Raw genomic sequence first — 21,792 nt, forward strand, 5'->3', positions numbered from 1 at the left:
TGGGGAGGATAGCCACTGTTAAAACTATGTTGTTGCCCAAAATACTATATTTGTTTAGGACTATACCGAAAATTTGAGCTAACATATTTTTTTCTAATCTACGGAAAGAAATTTTAAAACTCATTTGGAAACGTACAAAACCGAGAATTGCAATGGCTATTTTGTCTAAATCTAAGGTCCAAGGAGGCTTGGGATTACCTGATTTTAAAAAGTACTATGAGGTACTTTTTTAAAAGTACTACTTTTTTTTAAAAGTACTACTTTCGGCGAAGCGAAACGGCGAAAAATTCGCGAAACGGCACCGGCGTCTCGTTTTTGACGCCGGTGCCCTTTTCGACGCAGGCGCCCGTTTTTTCGACGCCGGCATCTGTTTTCTCGGAAATTTTTTTTTTTACGCCGGCGAATTTTTGCCACAAATTTTCACGGGCGTTTCGCGAATTTATTCGCTGGCGGCGAAACGCGCAAATTCGCCGCGAATTCGCACCTGGCGAATAAATTCGCCCATCACTACCCGCAAACAACTTCCAGTCAGTGTTGGCAGAATTGTGGTCAAACTGACACTACCCTACATATATGTGGTCTTGTCCAAAACTTTTGTTATTCTGGACAAGTGTTTGAATTACTGTTAAACATAATAATCAATACGCTTTACCCCAGAAACCTTCTATTGCCGTTCTTAATCTAGAACTATACTCTTTACCTTTATACCATAGACTAATTATAATTCATATATTAGAAGTAGCACAATTGAAGATTGCTCAACATTGGAAGGATGTGGTTCCTCCAATATTTTCTTACCAATCTTATCTATTTTACAGAGAAATTTGAATTTTATGCCAGGAATAAAAGCTTACTCATAAACATACCAAAAAATGGTCATCATGGAAACTTCTATATAAACATAAATGTGGGTAATTCCAGTTCTCACAGCGTGATTAATACAATCAAAGACTTTTTCATACAATGATTTTTTTTCACACTTTAATTGCTATTGTTATTCTATTTTATTCTTTCTTTGTTTATTACCTCTTACTACTACCCATGTATGACAATTCTATGCTATTTGTACTCTTGAGATGATCATAACTACTTCTTTATATCTATGTGAATTTTTTATTATTTCCTTTTTTTTATGTGATGATAAAAAATTTTAAATAAAAAAAATGAAATCAAAACAGCAATTTGCAACTATTTTTTAAACTTAAAGGGGATGTATTCAAGCTCATCCAAATAACTGATTCCAGAATAAACTAAATCTAACAAAAACTGTCTTTTGCACAAATTCTGCACGTAGAGACATGATGTCTAGTGATTTTAATAGTGAGCTCTAATAAATCTTCTAGACAAAAGGAGCCCCCCTATAGGATATATTGGATCATTCACCTGACACCAAACTCCTGAATAAAGACAGAAGGAGGAAAAACAGAGAGATGAATAGTAAAGATAAACTTGATTATTTCAGAAACTGTACAGAATTTTTAATTGATTGAATTTAGAGTTTCTAAGAAGCTTTGAAGCTTATTTTAAATTTTCATTTTTGCAATAGTTTTAATAATAAAAAATAATACACTTATGATATTACCTGTTTGTACTCTTAACTAAAAAACTTAAAATTGTGCAAAATTGCAATTGGGAATTCTAATAGGATAGGAGATTTGTTGTACGTGTGATTCTTTTTGTTGCATAAATGTTATTTACTTTTTTCCTGTTTTAAAGATAATTATAAAAATCATGAAAATGTAAAGCACTTAAAATATAATGTTCATACAATTCGCTCAAAGGGGGGTGCCCTAAAAAGTTTCCACTATAAATTAATTGGTTTTACATGTATCTGTAAATGTAATTGCAATGGAAAGCAATATTGTTTATCACCTCCTGTCTGTTAATCATCTTGCATGCGCTGCACTATTTCAGTCGAATTCAAAATCACCAGCGCAGACAATATAAACCAGACTGATCCTGCTTCCAGTAGGAATTTACAACCAAGAACTGAACATTTTTAATTAATGCATATTTTACGCAAAGAGAACGAAACAATTTTTGGACGGGGTCCATCTTTAAGTTGTCTCTCATTTCTGTGAAGACAAAATTAACTGAAATGGTAACGTGAACTGATAAACACTGGGAATTATGTCTTTTAACAGCTTCAGTCATATGAAAAAGTTTGGGAACCCCTCTCAGCCTGCACAATTGACTCCTCTTTAAAGGACCAGTAACATCAAAATAATTTTACAAAAAATTCGTTAGTATACAACGAAAAATAAACACCTTGACAAATTAAACTTGTAAATTTCAAAGCCTTTATTTAGAAATAAGTTACCGAAACTTCACTTCCTGTTCTCTTCAAAACAGGCGATATGGCGACCATCCTGCAGTGCTCGATTTCTTCTCCCTGGCTATTCTAGTGACAGCTGTGAAGGAGGCTGAGGCTCTGCTCTCGAGTGCTGGCTGGTGGAGCAGGGTTTGTAGTGGGGTTCCCGATGTGCTCCGAGCCTGCCAGTGCCTGAGTGCACCTCACTTTCCCCCGCTGCCTCCCACTCTGCTCTGCTGCTGCCGACTCATAATGGAATATTGTGCAAACTGCAAAGGTGTGCAATCAATGCCAGGGAGAGGAGTGCATGAGGTGATTAAGGCAAATGCCGGAACATTAAGATATCAGTACATCAGTTAAGGAACAAATATGGTTACCTTAAATAGAAAACAATAGTCTTAGGAAATACCTACATTCCATGTGGTAGCAGGCAATAATAGGGTTAATCCCTCCTGTCATGTGGAACAGGAATCTTTTCCCCTTGCGTCATAAAAAAAGGCCTTTGAGATGTAGTGGGAAGTTTCGTATAAAAAATCCACTCCATCAAAAAAAAAAAAATGTTAACCTTTCTCAGATGAAGATTGTAGAATCTGGGATTACACTCTCAGTAACAAGTAAACACTGTTATTAACAGGATTGCTATCAGAACAGTAGATGAGGGGGTCTCTCTCAAAGGAGTGACATCAAGACGCTACAATAAAAAATCTTTATTTGGTAGATAGAGAGGTTTTTAAGTGTGCAGTGGCCATTATGTCAGTGGCTAGGACCAATAAAATTTGGCTTAATGTTCTGATAGAAGCTATAAAATCTGGAAAGGTCAGATAAAAGCTGTTGGAAATGCAAAGCTCACTAATGAATTTGTGGCAGAATCTTCCCTGGATACTTTGAAAAATTCCACTAAGGCAATGGGACTAGAAGTCTCAGCAAAACCTTGAGCTTTGGTTGAGACATTGGAACGCAGATTTGCAGTCAAAACATAGTCTACATTCTTTGCTTTATAAAGGGTCTCAAGCGGGATCAAATAATTTCCAAGGCGTCAGCAGGCAAATCAGGTGATTGCCAGAGTTCATCAAGATCAGAAATATTTGTGAATATATTCCCATTTGTTCCTTAGAAGAAAGCCAAACTGAGATTACAGTCATTTTAAATTTAAAAATCTTAAACAGCTTTTTAAAGGTTTCCTCATTCAGGATGGATACCATGAGGTCAGTTGCTCAAACTGTTGTGGTAGGAATGTGGATAATGAAACTGGATTTAAGAGATGCATATCTGCACACACCAATTTAGAAATATCACAGAAAGTTTTTGAGATTCAAGATCCTAGGGAAGCAATACAACGCAATGTCTGCGGGTTAGCTACAGCCCCAAGAATCTTCACAAAAATACTTCTGGCAAACCTGAGACTTCAGAGAATTTAAATGTATGCTTATCTGGACGATAATCTTATAAAGGCTCGAACCAAACTCCTTTTGCTGGATCATTTAAGGATAGTGGTGAAATATCTTCAGGATTTAGAATGCAACATTAGCTGGGAAAAATCAATATTGATCCTGAGTCAGAAGATAGACTATCTAGGCAATGTTCTAGACACAACAAATCTTCACCCAAGTCTCCCAGTGGACAGGATGGCAGATGTGATCAAGAATGTTTCCCAGCTGGTCAATCATCCAGTTACTACAGCCAAAATTTGCCAGAGAAACTGTGTAAAATGGGCACGAATCGATTTCAGAAGGCTCCAATTGAATTTCTTTCACAATGGAATCCCGATCATCTTGCTCCATCATCTTTCTTTCAGAGAAAACTATTTTAGATGCCAGAAAAATGGGCTGGGGGCTCATGTCAACAAATGGAAAACTGAGGGATGTTGGCGTGTGGAAAAGAGTTGCAGATCATCCAAATGGGTGGAGTTGGAGGTTGTGCACCAGAGTCTATTAGCCTTCCAGCACTTAATCCAGAAGAAAGAGGTACTTCAAAAGGACAGACATTAGCAATACAGTAAGATACATCATGAGACAGGGGGGGACAGAATGCAAGAGTCTGTTATGCTTGCCCATAACTATTTTGCATAAGCAGAACAAAATCATCTAGATTAAAGAGCGATCCATATTCAAGGGAAAGAGATCCAGATTGTGGACAAGTTAAGCAGATGTTACCCCTCTCAGAATCAAAAGACCTTCCTCAAAATTCAGGAAAGATGGGGACATTTCAAGATAGATCTTCTGGCATCCAGTCACAATGCAAAAATGGACAGCAGCTGTGGTGGTGTATGTGTTCTTGCTAAGCTGGCAGGGTTCTCTTTCCCCCAATTGCCTTAATTCCAAAGGTCATCTAGATCAGAGAGGACCATGCAAACACTGTACTGATCACTCCGTTGTGGCCAAGAATATTTTGAAAAAAAATATCAGTAGTTTATGGTCTAAAAATAATTTTATGTTGATGATGAAATCGTACTTTTGTAAAATTTTACTAGTCAACTACAACTGTGAGCCCCAACACTGATATTACTATAAGCCTTCTCAGGCTATCCCTACTAGTTTACTATGAATCAGTGCTGTCAAACTTCAGTAATACCAAGGGTCAGAATTTTTCAGAAAGCCTATATGGAAGCCAGTGTTGACCACTCCCTTTTTTTAAATCACACCTATGTTAACACAAGAACGTTTAAGACCATATACACATTAATGGTGCTAGCACACCAAAAATAACCAAATGGTGCACACTGCAAGGATCATCAGTCTTGAAAAAAATTCATGGTCATATTAAGACATACCCTTAAATCGATATGCCTCCTCATCCCCTATAGATAGCACAGCAACCCCAAGCACATAATTAAAATCCAAATGCAAACAAACCCACACCAGGTTCACCTCCCACAGACACCATAAAGCAGGCAGAGTATGGCGCAGGCAGAGTATGGCGCAGGCAGAGTATGGCGCAGGCAGAGTATGGCGCAGGCAGAGTATGGCGCAGGCAGAGTATGGCGCAGGCAGAGTATGGCGCAGGCAGAGTATGGCGCAGGCAGAGTATGGCAGAGCTAAAGACCGGGAACCCTATAAAGACCACGCAAGTAACCAACCAGGACCACTCTAAGACAAAAAGTAGATATTGTACTATGTACAGTGGCACAACAGGTGAACAATGCAGGCACTTACAGTGTGTGAGGTGTCAACCATACAGCTTCTTACTGCTAGGTGTCCTTAAGAGTCTTTATAAAAGACGTCTTTCTAGTTATACATACAAATATACAAAATATATTTTAAAAGTCAGTTCTTCCTACAGCAGGTGGCATGAGAACACCTACTAAAAATGATTTTCCCACCTAACAGGAACTTTGGTCAAGATATGAAAATCTCTGAGAAAAGTGATTTAGTAGGTTTTATTTATTTGCTTCATAGGGAACTAAAACACCAGCGTTTTTCCAAGATGCTATCCAACTCACATTTTATGGTGCTGTAGGCATTTGTTTTATTGGTCACCCAAGGCAATAACTACACCCGGAGTATCCCTGCCCCATTAGCCTGATTGGACAGGAAAATGAATAACAATGTAATGGTCCTCCCTCTTGTCCTTTAGGCTACACATTTATTTAATTAACCTGAAGTTTTATTTAGTTCTCACATTCTCTGACAATATTTATATTCTTTGCTCCCTAGGGGAACAAAATACTTTTGCTTTGGGCATTTTAGTTATCACGTTTCTGTTTTTTTTATTTCAAGAAGTTTGACTTTTCTGTTCCAGCATGTGGTACATTGTGTTCTTTACTAATTTTTCATTCTTGAATGAATCCTTTTCATCTGCTGCAAGTGATCAATGCAAGTGCTCAAAAAGGGCTACACCACATTTTAGAATTGATTGAGGTTAGGTATGTCATGACTGCTGGGATTTATTTCATGGACTTGTTTACATTCTTTATACCTTTCCTCAATCACTGGGATAGAAAAGCTGTTAATGAATTCTATACACTGTCAACTTTCAAAGCAGTGCCTCTAATTAATTTCAGCTGAAGTACAGCAAACCAAATCAATTTAAACTCCTCCCTTTCTTTGGCTTGAGAATGTTTATTTTCAGTTCAACCAGCTCTTATTTTGATCATCTCCACTATTCTGTATTAGCTTACCTATGCACTACACTTCCCAGAATCCCAGTCAGGCCTTCACTTCCATGCATTATCTTTTAACTTCAATCAATTCTGACATTTACCCTGATTCATCAGTTCCCTGCATCCATGCTGTCCCTTCATCCTTTCATCATGTTCTTCTGCTCTAATATTAAACTTGGTCTGGCTGACTTCAAATCTGGCTATGAACTTCTGGCTATTACTCTGATTCTAAGTCTACCATTCTGCCTTAGCTTTCTCATCAACTACCTTCTATAGAATTAGTAAATCAACAAAGGCTGCAGCTTCACAAAATATGCATACTGTATCAATCCATAAATTGACCTAATACTAATTTGAATGCAGATTTCAATACTACAAGCTCAGCATGTTCCTCCATCGTATTTCTATTCTATTCCATTTAAGCATCCTCCTTTGATCTCCAACTGCCTTGTCCTTTTCAAGCATCCTTCTCTGAACTCTGCCCAATCCACCTAATATGCTGGATGTCTCCCCATACTAGTTGTACCATGCAGCTCCCAGCTCTTCTGGAGGAATGAAAAGTCCCATCTAGTACCCAAATGGATATTTCTGTGAATTTTTCCAGTTAGTAGCAGAGACACAATTTATTAAGGCTATTTCAAAGCAAACAAAAATTCCTAGTGCTCCCCAGATTATGCCAAGTACGTTTCCTTCAAAATTTTTCAATTTCAGATATGATACACCCCAGGGATTATACTACCATTGATCCAAGGATGGCATTAACCCTATACAGAATTCACAGCGTGTAGTTCTACACAGAAACAGTCCACTTGTAGAAATAAATAACCTTTTGTCTGCTTCAGTTTTACAAACCCCCACAATAGTCTAATACCCCTTATAGTTGCTTCTTATGAACATGAAAATCTTTCTGGGTGACAATCAAGTGAACTTAAAGTTATTTACACAGAAACCTAGAGAAGACAAGTTATTGTGTTATCATCCAGAAAAATGCCTTTCTGACTGATCAGACTTGTTTAGCTTCCTCTACAGAAAGTTTTGCTCACCAGGCAGCAATGAATGTTTTATCAGAAATTACAATTTCAATGTAACAATAGTTACTTTAAATAAAAGAATTTAAACGGCATTTCAGAATGTCATTATGCTATTATAACACTGCAAATTTATTTGGGCCTATTACGTGTTGCAAAACATGACAAAAGCTTCCTATCGGCCCCTTCAATAATATGCATCTTGGAATCTAATTTTATATAGACTGTCCAGTTGAAGGCAAGAGCAATCTGCCTTAAGATATTCACTTTTTGCTACATAAATGCACTTTGCCTTGGCTTGGAGAGCAATCTTCAAATACCTTTCATCATCCTATAGATTGCCCGAACATGATTTAGAATTAAATAGTGTGATTCTTGCATATTTGGAGACACCTAATCAATTTCAAAAACTTGAGAGACTGAATGTGATAGCAATGGAAATTAAGAAATGATAGTAATTAGACTTGTAGTAGATAACATCATGTTTCCATGGAAAGACAAACAGAAACAAAACGGTGATCTCCCCAGTAGTGGTCTACTAACAAAATTAGGGATGCACCGAATCTGCTATTTTGGATTAGGCCGAACCCGCAAATCCTTCGCAAAAGATTTGGACGAATACCGAACCGAATCTCCATATGCAAATTAGGGATGTGAAAGGGAAAACATTTTTTACTTCCTTGTTTTGTGATAGTCACACCATTTCCCTCCCCGCCTCTAATTTGCATATGCAAATTTGGATTTGGTTCGGCCGAGCAGAATGGTTTTGATCAAATCCTGCTGAAAAAGTTCAAATCCTAGATTCCGTGCATTCCTAAACAAAACTTCTCATGCCTACAAATGTTCAAGTTGAAGGATGCTAATAAAGCCCATAAGCACCTAACATTGGCTGGAAGCTGCCTGAGAATTGCTATAAAGAGCAGCAGTAGAGAAAAGCTGGACATTTTAGGGGTCAAGCGAAGTAGTCATCAACAGCTCCAGATCTGGTTGATAACAAAGCATCGATCAGGATGATTTTGCTTCCTTTTAAAGGAGAATGTAAGCACTATCCCTGACATCAAGATGCACCCAACCCACTTGAAAACATACCCCATGGCACACAGCAATGCTGATTGAGGACCAAGTGAGGAGTTCTACGTCCAGTCAATTACATGCTGGGAAAGAATTCACACATGTGCTTGTTAAAGGCAACGCCATTAAGGCACCTTCCAGGTCCTGTGTTCTATGGGTGTTCAACCAAGGATCCAATCTCTTTTGTCTTTTTACTATTAAATTTAAAATTGTCTTAAATTGTCTTCCAATCTAGGGAATATAAACTTATTAAATTAACTTTTTAACTATTTAAATTTACAAATTTTTACTTAATTTAAAAAAATAACGGGTATCAGGTATTACTAATAATTATAAAAATTAAAGAATGGATATATTCATGTAATTAAAGAATTAATTTATTTCAATATCTTATTCAGGAAATATAAATATATATATTATTATATTATATATAAGAAATGGACATTAATTATATAGCTACCTATAGGACTTGATCTTCAACTCTTGGCATCCCGTGTTTTAAAGAAAAGTACAAGTGGATGCAGGTAGTTGTAATTAACAACTGGTATACTACACAATGATAAACAATCCAAACAGCTCTAACATGAAACAATAAGGCAAAATGTTTTAGAGGATTTTTTTTTTTTCAAATCCTTTCTGCAATCAGAATATAAAAATGGACAAAAAAAAGATTACAATAAATTGCCTCATGTATTTATTTATGTACCTTAGAAAGTATTTTCTACACACAAAATTTATAAAACAATAAACGAGTAGTCATAAAGCTTTGGACATATACAATGAAAAAGTCTCTTTCCTGCCTGTGCCTTGTTACTGGGTGGGATCATTTCCTTCCTCAGTACTTTTATAATGGCTAGTCTGTAAATGGTATACACACTTATCAGTATAGTTTGGAACAATGAGGCCTCCTAGTGAAACATTATGTGACACACACTGCATTCCTTTTCCCTGGTATTTTTGTGTACAATTAACATTAAAAATAAAAGTTGCTTGAAATCTTCAGATATATTTGCCATTGGTTTTCTATAGAGAATCAGCTTTTACTTTATATTTTTCTTGAAAAAAAAACAATTATTGGATAAAAAAAATCATATTCAAAAATATTCACAGTCAGGAACTGAAGAAACATATTTGAACACAGAATTGGGGATCCATTTTGAAGTTAATAATGAAGCACAAGCAAATAAGTATAAAAATGCGATGGATAATATACTCCAAATAATATTGTCTTCAGCTCAATTACCATCAGGTTAGGTTGCTTTTTTTTGCAGAGAGGATTAATGTTTTCTCCCACTTCACTTTCAGTTAATTTGATGAAATTACACCCCTTCATTTTTTTGCCTGAAAATGCATCTGTAAAACATTACCACAAAAACAGGTAGATTGGCGCATATTTGGTATAAAAGATATAGTGGAACATATATATTAAAACAATAAAAAATATTTGTACCGGACTATTCCTATAGTTCTTTCGAATACGTTTTTTGTGTTGCTACGTAAAGTAATACAAAAATTCATATGGAACAAGTCAAAACCGAGAATTGCCATTAATATAACTGTATAAAAGCAAATCTCAGGGAGGTCTTAGTCTTCCAGACTTTAAAAAATACTATAAATCTGTTCATCTAAAATTTTATACAAAGGAATTTTAGTGCTGATAATCAACCTCAATGGGTTAGCCAGGAAGAAATAAATATGCCCAGTTCTCTTTGTAAGCTAACAGAGATACTGTGGATAACACCTAAACAACGGCTGACCCTACATACAGCATTTCCAACCACCCAGACTTCAACTCAAGTGTGGGATAGTGTAATTGATGTGGATTCTTTTAAAGATTTCCCAATAGCAACTTTTATGAGTATCATACCAAATTTTAATCCACATTTATGGTTTATGGCAGATATTTATCATTTAGCAGATATAGTGCCAAATAATAAATTATTATCCTTTGAAGAACTACGATTAAAATTGTATATCCCGAATACATCTTATTTTAACATATTTACAATTAGCAAGTTATGTTAGAATAACTGAGTCCTGTAAAATTAAAATTGCATCTGCCCAACAATCGAAGATAATTTTATTAACACGAGCTGCAACAAAAATATCAAAATATTATGCCACTTTAAATTATATAGTCCAAGATCGCTTAGATTCTCATTCTGTAAAGTGGCAACAAGATTTACTACAATTGATTTACAGAATTGGAACAGCGCATTTAAACAAATTTTGGGATCTACTAAATCAATAAGATTACTGGAAACCTCAGTTAAAATAATGTATCGCTGGTACCATGTGCCAGCTAAACTTCACAAGATATTTCCATTAACAATATCTGAGAAGTGTTGATGTAACTGCGAACAAATAGGTACAATTTTTCACATCTGGTGGCCATGTCCGAAATTTCTTGCACATTGGTCTCAAGTCTTTAAATTATTATCGAGGATTATTACTAACTATTCTTTACCACGAATACGATTATTACTAACTATTCTTTACCACGAATACCATCTATTGCCCTCCTTAACCTGGATTTAGATCATTTAAGGAATTATGAGAAATGTCTTGTACTACATATACTGGAAGCAGCTAGATTACTGCTTAACACTGGAAATCGTCTGAAATTCCTGTAATCTCAGACGTGATCAATTTTTACAAATTTATACAACAGAGAAACTTTAATATTATGAAGCTAGAAATAAAAATGTATTACATAAACACATTAAGAAATAGGCATTGTGGAATGATTTTACCTTAATACAACTAAGGTCAGATCGCTATTAAATTTATGTATAGAAAACTGGAAAGAATGAGAGGATAGAGAGGAAGGTAGAGAAAGGAGAGGAAGAAAAAAGGGAAAAGGTTATATGAAGACAGTGTTTTTCTCGTTCATGTATCTAATCTTGGCCATATTATGGCCTCAGATGTATTTTAATGTATATAAGGTATGAACTTATTTTCCCTGTAATTAAGTTGAATACTGTAATTACAATTTAAAATGTGAAATAAAAAAAATATATATATTGATATTGTAAGTGCTCATTGTACAAAAGGATACTTATAAAGCATTCTGCTTTAATTAAACTTTATATATGCTTTATTGTTATCCTTGTTTGCTTTTACCACTTTCTCTCTCTTGAAGACACATTTCATACCTTTATACTATACAAACATAGCTTTTGTTTAATAGGATTTTTGATGAACATGTATTATCTAATGGTGATGAGATATTGTATAACAGACTGGAGGAATCAATTTACCAACTATTAAAAAATTAGTACTGCTGTTATGTGAAAATAAGAAAATACATAACTCCAACCCTTTAAATAACACCAAAACAAAAAAAGTCATCATATTCATTAATTAGGGATGCAGGATTTTGTCAAGTCCCAAATCCATGGCCGAAAGCAACCCAACTGAAACAAGATAGAGCGATCGCACACCCACAGCAGTCCTTAGCGATTATAGCTTGGTGCTCAGTATGAGAGGACACGGCAGCCTCCCAAGTATATCAGGAAAAGAAAATACTGGCACACAAAGCATTTGCAGCAGGTAACCCTTGCTTTAATTCAAAAAGTGCGGAATGTGCAACGTTTCGGGGCCACGCCCCTTTCTCAAGCATACGGAGTCATTAGTGAACAAGATATATATAGGTGAAACAATTAATCAATATGCATAAATTATTAACAATAGTGTTTTTTCTTCTTAGCAAGTGTAAACCAATACACGCATATAAAGATTAAAAATATTAAAAATATAGCAGTCCACAAATCTCCTCTATTGTGCAACATCATAGTGTAAAAACATTTATCCATAAAAATAGTCCATAAAAAAGTTATTGTGCTAACCCAAATCCATTCGGGCTAAAAAGCGTGTGAAAAAAATAGGATATAGATAATTATAGATAATTATAATTAAAAATCCATCATTCCGGTTCTGTAAAAAAAAAATTTCAAACTAGATTTTTTTAACTGTGAATACAGTTCAAAAGAACGTTTTCTAAGAGCATATGTAAACATTTCTATGAAAAATTTCTATAAAAAACAGGAAAGATTGTACTCCTCATTCAGACCCTTGGGACACCTAGTTTGGAGCCGCCATATCCAAAAGCATTCTCGTTGGTGTAGACGGCATTTTTTATCTTGGCCTTGTTTTGTTGTCAATTTCTCTAAAATCTGCCAACGTAATTGTGCGATCCGGTGCCCTTGTATATGAAAATGTTTCGCTAGTGAAGTCTCTTTTTTTGTTTCTTTTTTATTTGCTTCTTTTGCTATTATAGATAGGGGCTGGTAAGTTCTTATAGTCGATTTATGCTCGTTCAGCCTTATTTTTATGGGTCTAGATGTTTGTCCCACGTATGCCAGCCCGCATGGACATTTGATGCAATAAATCACATCACTAGTGTCACATGTAAAAAACCCTTTAGTGGTGAATTTGGTACCATATATAGCGGGTGTGTGACTATGTCCCAGGTATTATGCCGTTACAATGGCCACAATTTCTACAGGTGAAAGTTCCATTAGTGGTAGAAATATGGCTCTTTAGTTGGTCCCCTGGTCTAGCTTTGATAAGATCCCCTATGTTCCTACCTCGTCTATATGAAAACAAAGGCGGTGCCTGAAATAAATGGCCATACTTAGGGTCAGTACTTATCATAGGCCAATATTTAAGTATAACTTTCCAAACCGCCTTTGAATTTCTATCAAAAGTAGAGATGTATGGGATTCGCTGTGTTTTAGTACGATTTGTAGATTTTATTGCCAGTAGGTCTTTCCTGGGGATAGCTTGTACACTTATTCTACTGGTCTCAAGGCTCTCTCTATCATATCCCTTTTCTGAAAATTTATTCACCATCTCTTTTGACTCCTTCTCATAGAGGGCGTCGGTAGAAGCTATCCGTCGTACCCTAAGTAACTGACTTTTAGGTAACCCTTTACACAATCCTGGAGGATGGAAAGAGGTGGGTCTCAATAAGTTGTTTCTGTCCGTTGGTTTAGTGTAAAGTGAGGTGGTAAATGAGGTACCTGTATACACGATATTTACATCAAGAAAATGCATAACTGTAGTATTGAACTCTAAGGTAAATTTGATAGTAGGATGTACCTGGTTCAAATAAGTCAAAAATTTTTGAAGATCATCCTGTGTGCCAGACCATAGGAAAAATGTATCATCTACATAGCGCATATAGCCATGGATAAATTCTGCAAATTGTGTATTAAAGAGAATGTGGTTAAACTCAAAGTTATCCATGAAGATATTCGCATATGCAGGTGCCATTGCACCCATGGCACAGCCCTGTAGTTGTAAATAATATTCATCTTTAAATTGAAAATAATTTTTGGTCAAAACATTTTCAAGTAAATTACATAAGAAATGTATCATATGGTTGGGTAAATACTCCGATTCAGTTCCTTTGGACAATATTACTGATTGCATTATTTTTGTTGTAGCATCTGAAATGAGTTAAGAATGGTCTAATTTTAAATTATACACAGTAATGACTAAAGAGATCCTTCATGTGCATAATAATTAAAGGTATTTTTTCAGAAAACAAAAAAAAAAGAAAATGAACATTAAGTATCAGAAATATTATGGATTATATATATATATATATATATATATATATATATATATATATACATACACACACACACACACACACACACACACACACACACACACCCAGGTATAGGATCCGTTATCCGGAAACCCATTATCCAGAAAGTTCAGAATTACGGAAAATAGACCATTATAATCAAATAATCCAAATTACATTATAATCAAATAATCCAAATTTTTAAAAATGATGTCCTATAATCAAATAATCCAAATTTTTAAAAATTATTTCCTTTTTGTGTGTAATAATTAATCAGTAGCTTGTACTTGATCCAAACGAAGATATAATTAATCCTTATTGGAGTCAAAACCAGTCTATTGGGTTTATTTAATGTTTATATGATTTTCTAGTAGATTTAAGGTATGAAGAGCCAAATTACGGAAAGATCCATTATCCGGAAAGCCCCAGGTCCCGAGCATTCTGGATAAAAGGTCCCATATCTGTGTATATATATATATATATATATATATATATATATATATATATATATATATATATAGTGATATTTTATGGATTATGAGGATAATAAAATGTATAAAAGTTGTAATAGGAATAACTAAAACTTTTTTCAGAATAGTTATTCCACAGAAGAGTCAAGTCTTTCTGATGGGGCCACCAGTGGGTCAGAACACACAAGTGGAAAAGAAAAAAGAGAAAATTATTTACTGCTACACAAAGAGAATCAAGAGGATACAGAAGTAAATGATTTTTTAGCATCACTAAAGAACTAACCACAATTAGGCATGGGCAAATTTTATCACCTTGTTTCGCTGCGGAAATGATGCCCATAGACTTGTATGGCGTCGTGTGCCAAAAAAATAAAAAAAATTGCTGCGCAACAAAATGTTTAATGGGTGTCTGCAACGTTTCGCCGGCGACAAATTTTTGCCGAGACAAAACGGGTCAAATTTGCCCATCCCTAACCACGATCAATGGAAAAGTAACTTTTAATGATAGAATGAGTATTATCACACGTATTATCACAGCATTACACCCACACAAGAATCATTGTTACAAAAGGGGTTATCTTTTGTCCCCTCTTGTCCTATTAATCATGTTGACACTGACATTCATTTGTTTGCAAGGAAATGATTCTTCAGACATATCACTTTAGGAATTTTCACAATTCTGTAACTATTCATGGTTTTGATAGAAAGAACTATAAGACATACTGTAATGTACACTTTTAAAATTATGGGCTGACCCCCAGATAGAGGAGTTTAATAAGGTGGTGTCTGAGGCAGAGGAATACTTAAAAGAAAATTCATCTGATATACCTACTCAAACATAATTCCACCAAATATCCAAACCTAAGTGAGAATGACTGTTAATTTGTCTAAGAAAGTGACCAATATAGTGTTAAATATAAAAAGTCTCTAGATAAACTAAAGTACTGGAGTTCTTTAAGAGATAATTTGTGTATGTCTTATTCTAAGGTTAGATTTAGTAATCTGAGTAATAAAGCAAATAGACTTTTGTCTAATATAACGAAAAATTGGTCTGGATCAAACAAAATGATGCTAATTAAAAATAAGCAAAATCGACTAACAAAGTCCCCATCAGAAATTGTCAAGATTTTTAAAGAATATTACAAGGATCTTTATTCACATTTTCAGTCAAATAAATCTGCATTGGAAGATTTTTTTCTCTAAAATTTCAATTCCAAAATTATCTAGGTCACAGTTGAAAGTTATAAATTCTCCTATAGTTACAAGAAGTTATTTCAACTATTAATACTCTTAAATTACATAAAGCAGGGGGTCCAGATGGTCTAACTTCCCCATTTTATAAAATGTTGTGTAACAAAATTGCTCCTTTTCTGACAAATTTGTATAATGAATTATTTTGCTTCAAGAAAATTTTACCCTCTAGCATTTTATCGAATATCAAATTAATCCCAAAAGAAGGAAAAGATTTATCTCAACCCTAATTTTACAGACCTATTTCCTTAATTAATCAGGAAATTACATTTTTACGAAAGTACTGGCAAATAGGTTGTCAGTACTTATGCCAAATTTAATTTCTCCCCAGCAAAGTGGCTTTGTTAGGAATAGAGTTGGGACAAGGAATATAAGAACGTTCATTCAGGTAATTCATGAGGCAAAGAAAGGAAATTTCAATTATTAATATCTTGACATTTCTAAACAATTACAAGACTTTTTCTGGTTATGTTAACTGTGGTAAAACTCAAATCCTTAACATTTTTGATTCTATCCTGAAAAATATTCTGAATGTTCGGGAATTGCCTTATCTTCTGATTTATCAAAACTTTATTCTCTACCCCTGCAATTCAAATGCTAATCTCTCAGTGTTAAAGATGGATGAACGGACGTCTCAATCTGAAAGGTAGAATTGCTTTTTTCAAGATGCTAATCTTTCTAAAATTTACATATTTTATCTTGAATTTACCATTGTTACTAAAACATGTTGATATTAGGAAGCTAGACCAAACATTGGCTGTTTTTTTATGGCAAAATAAAAAGTCCAAAATTTCATTAACTAAAACGAGATATTTAGGTGGCCTTATGTACCCGATTTCCGGAAATTTATATTAGCTTCTAATCTAAGATACATAATTTACGAATATTGATTTAGAAATTACATTAGATTCAAAGGAGCATATAGTATCTATCATCCCTTCACAAAAATTGGTCTGAACAACAAATAGACGTTAAAAGAAATCGCCTTTATAGAGATATGGTAATGGTTTGGAAATCCCTTCTGAAAGATAAATTGAATTATAATATTTCCCCCCTTCCTTTCTCCTTTTTATTGAAAAGCTTTTCCTAGAAAAGAAAATATGTCACTAAAGTGGAAACAGAAAGGTATTAGACAGATAAGGGATAATATAGACCCAGTTAAAGGTATTCCTCTTTTGTGGGAGACAATTAAAAGCACATATGGATTGTTTGAAAAAGATAGGCTAATCTATACTCAAATGGTATTAAACTACTCAAACAAAGAGAAATGACACAATTGATCAAACATCTGCTATTTGTCTCTATATCAGATTTTGTTTTGGGGGGGGATTATATATATATATATATATATATATATTTTTTTTTTTTTTTCATTATTAAACTTTGTTTAATTCCGTGGTATCATGTTACTTTATTGAGTTTTTATTTAATTCATATGATTTCAAACTTTATATCCTTATCTTAGCTGGTTTTTGGTTAAAATCAAAAAGTATTAAACGCATAACAAAGTGACCAATGACACTGAAAACCGGAGAGGTGCCATAGTGAAACCAAATTTAACTGTAAATGAAAGGAGCTTTAAAAAGTTACTGGATAATCGAGTTATAATTGTAAAACCTTCAGATAAAGAATCTAAAATTGTTATTTTGGATTGTGAACAATATAGATCAAGGTGTGAGAGGATTTTAAAAAATAAAGATTGGTATAAAAATAAGGTGGAATGCTTTGCCTTGATTGACCGGTCCAGTAAGACAGGTTTAACTGACACTTTCGCCTTTTTAAAAGTGAATTGGCCTAGATGCCAACAATTTAGTGGATGGCATCTATTTAGAACCTCACTAGATGTGCAAGCTCTATATATGAGCATACCACATAAAATAGGGCTACACTGCATAAGGGAAAGTATTTTAGGTGAAAATTTGTATCCAAGATGAACTACCAAAACGCAAACTTATTTGCTATGTTTCCACAGATACATAGACGATATTTTTATTGTTTGGCAAAGTCCACTATTGCTACTATTGCCAATAAGTAAAAAAAGAATTTGCACAGCTCAAACTAAAGAACAAGCAAAGGATTTATATAGGAGGGATTGAGGGTATAAATATAGATTTCTTCATAGGCCCTATCAGGAAGCCCTAGGCCAAAGTAGAAATTCCTTACTATATAAAATTAGAAAAGTTGCAATGGCCACTTATAGAGATAGCAATAGTACAAGAGTAATACTGACGTATAACACAATATACGTAATGTTATAAGAGATATAATCAGTAAACTATCAAAACATTTTACATGGGGACAGTTGAATCAACAAGTGTATCAATACATTCCCCTGCATTGTAAATAGGAAAAATAAAAATCTAAAGGACCCTCCTTTTTTGGTTTTTATCCCCTGTAGTTTTTATGGGGTTGGAAAGTCCTTTTTTTCGTTGAAATAAACATAAATGTGATGTTTCCTCAATTTGATAAAACCGTGGAGAGAAAAAATGCCAGTTTTCTGAAACCTTTAATAGGCTACATTTATTTTAAAAAAAAAACAAACTTGGCATTACTAGAAAAAACTTGGCAAGTAAAAGCTGGTGAGGTTGTATAAGTCAATGGGAACTTTATTTTCCTAGTTTATTATTAAGACATTTGAGATGAGAGGAACCAATGTATTGGTTCAAGATTAGATGTATGCAAGATTATTATGTCACATTTTCTCTTAAATTAGCTAACATTTGAGAATTCTGATAAATCTGCCCATAAATCTTCTTACAGTTGGATCTTAAACCCTGCAGATTTAGCTTCTCTTCCAAGCTTTTCAGATTGAAAAATCTATCCATAGATCCCAACAGACAAATTTCATCAACACTATTAATCTTCACACGTTTTAATCCGATGTGGGAAGCTAACGAATTTTACCCATTTCGTCCAAAATTCGCCGCCGGCGAAATGTCACCGGCGCCCATTAAAGCCTATGAGCGTCAAAAAAATTGTCAGGTGGCGACAATTTTTTGACGCGCGCCGCCGAACAAGTCAATTGGCTTCTACACAAATGCTCATTACAGGAGCCTGCTTGTTCCTTCTGGTGTTTCTTTTCAATTGAATCTTTGATGTGATTTAAATAATCTGTGAAAAGACATTACAGGAGCCTGCTTGTTCCTTCTGGTGTTTCTTTTCAATTGAATCTTTGATGTGATTTAAATAATCTGTGAAAAGACCTTACTTGGTACACAGTTGGTAGTATCAATCCTTTCATTTTCTTAGCAACGGATTATCATTTCAGATCCCTTAGGTTTCTGGCTTGGGGGCTATGTCTTCTACCCAAGGGACCTTAACATACTTCATCTGCATAGGAATGTCTACTCCTGCCTCTATATGTTCTCAGCCTCTGTGAAGAATTTCATTAAAAGCTTTTACTATCTCTTTTGCTGTTTTGTGGAAAGACGGCTTCACGTTTGCTCCTAATAGGACAATTCCTTCTAAATTATTTGTTGGACAGTATCTTACTGATACAATAAAACTCTTTTCTACAACCATCATTTGCTGCTGTTGCTGCTTTTTCTTTAACCATTAGTTCATATAACCGTGCCCCCTCTGATCCCACCCTACACTTCTTTTTACCTATCAGTTTTTGCATATTCATTTGAGCCTTTGCTTTTAATTGTCAGGACTTCTTCACCTTAATATGTTTTAAAGTGATTTAAAATGATTCTTCAAATCTAGCCTGAATGTTTACATACATCTGTTATCCCTTAATTTATTGAATATCCTTTTTTTTTTTTTGGAATTTTTTTGTTTTTCATTATATTCATGTGCAACTCAATTATCATCAAATAATTATCTCTATCAATGTCTACTGCATTCTAGCACCGAAGTCCTAATTTTGATACCAATCTCAGAACAATTGAGGCCTATTTTATTAAAATTTGAATTTGTGAGGTTTTTTAAACCTCAACTAAAATGTCTCCATATGTATAACTTACTTAGTTTTATTACAAGCGAAAAACATCCCCAAAACCTCTAAAACTTTGAGGTAAAAAAAGATTTTGAAATTTTCAGAAGAGAGCTCCTTTTGACATCTCACCAGTTTTTAGATGGCAACTTTTGTTTTAGCTATTTGTAGTTTTTACAATTAATAAAGATCAAATTTTTCATGGTTTAGAGTAAATTAAATCCATAATTTTTATTGCTAAAGGTTTAATTTTGGAAACAAAACAACATATAAGAATGTGTCTATATACTATACAGTCCTCTATATTTGCACCATAACATTGGTTGCTTGCCAGTAAAATGCCAAAAACAATTTGCATCCCGCGAGGTAGATTGTGCATAATTTACACTACCTATTAGATGTCCAGAATTATGATGACATCATAAAAAAAGTTGGGATGTCCATTTCACATTATGCAAACATTATAGCAAATGAGCCCTTTTAATTATGGGTCACTTTTGAAGTCTCTGCCAAAAAGTATCAACTGATTTCAAAACAGGCAGGATGCTCTCTAAATAAGTGAAAAGGGTGAAATTGGTATAGAACTCTTCATAGATAAAAAAAAAAAATAGGTCATAAGCTCTGAGCTTTGGGTGGATCTGGGCATGTAACTATGCGTGCCTGCAAAATTTTTAGGCATGCCTCTATTTGTTGATGTGATTACTTGTGTGCCGTCCATGGACGGAGTGGATGTGGCTTTGTGGTTCTCCAGATGCCTTGACATTTTATTGTTATGATCACCACTCCTCTTACAATGTAAAGCACTCCATTATTGTCAATGAACCTAAGAACAGCCTGAATGTAAGCAATCCTTATCATACTACAATTAGGGGGAATTGACATGCATCATACAGGCGATGAGTCAACATCCATTCATCCCTGAAACTATTGTAGTGCTTCCTCCTAACAAAATAAAAAAAAAAACAAAGCTGTGTGGGAAGGACTAGCCTCACAAAGAGGCTATGGTTGTTAGAAAAAAGAAACCCCTTTTCAGTGGTTATATTACAGATGCCCTCTACATAAATAGCACACTATTACATGTTTTACGCTACTAGAATCATAAAGGTGCCCAATTAATTTAGCACTTTAAAGAAATTATACCATTAACCATATATAATAATTAGTTGTGTGACATGTATAATTCATACCTTTTTTTTAAAGAAAAGTAAAAATGGATTTTATGAATTTAATTCATGAATACCAATACATAATTCAGTGACACATGCTTACTCAACGATTCACTAAAGTAAATAGATATCCTTAGTTGATAATAAATACGGGGTAAAATGTTCTTCCTTTGGCTAGGCAAATTTATAGAAACCGCCTTGATTCAGAGAAGTAGATTGAAAATTAGAAATAAACAGATGGTGGAGCTGTTCCCTTGAGACTTCTATCTTATATTTTTTTCTATCTCAACCCTGGGAACACCACGTAGAAGGAGAAGGCAGAAGCCAAAGGGCTGCGGTCTCAGTTTTTACCTTCCCTAAAGCTGTATGAGAAGAGGCTACTTAACCTAACAAAACCGCAAAACCCCTTGGTTCTTTGAGAGAAAACAGCATATAGAGAACGAGAATCCAGGCAAATTAGAAGCACAAGATCACGAACTATCCACGTAGTGCGATTCTGCAAAATTCCCTAAGTAGAATGAAAATGAGCTATTAGGATGCCCTGACGCTTATTTCTCTTATGAATTAATTATAAACTTGAAGGTCACGTGATCCAATATCTATAAATTCCCTTTTTGTTTGAATAATTAATCCCACAAAGTGCTAGTGCTTAACCTCAATAAGTTAACATTAAATAGGGTAAAACTGAAACACAATTTAATTATTGTGTATATTTGTTAATTTCTAACTCATGAATAATTCATTTAATATTAATTAAATTACTAACAACCCGCTAAAACACCAATAAGGATGGTAAAGTGCCACCAAATGTGAACAATTCACATATAAATTACTTAAAGTGCAATTATGAACATCTGATTCCA

This window comes from Xenopus laevis, chromosome 9_10L, assembly GCF_017654675.1.
Source record: "Xenopus laevis strain J_2021 chromosome 9_10L, Xenopus_laevis_v10.1, whole genome shotgun sequence".
Classification (NCBI taxonomy): domain Eukaryota; kingdom Metazoa; phylum Chordata; class Amphibia; order Anura; family Pipidae; genus Xenopus; species Xenopus laevis.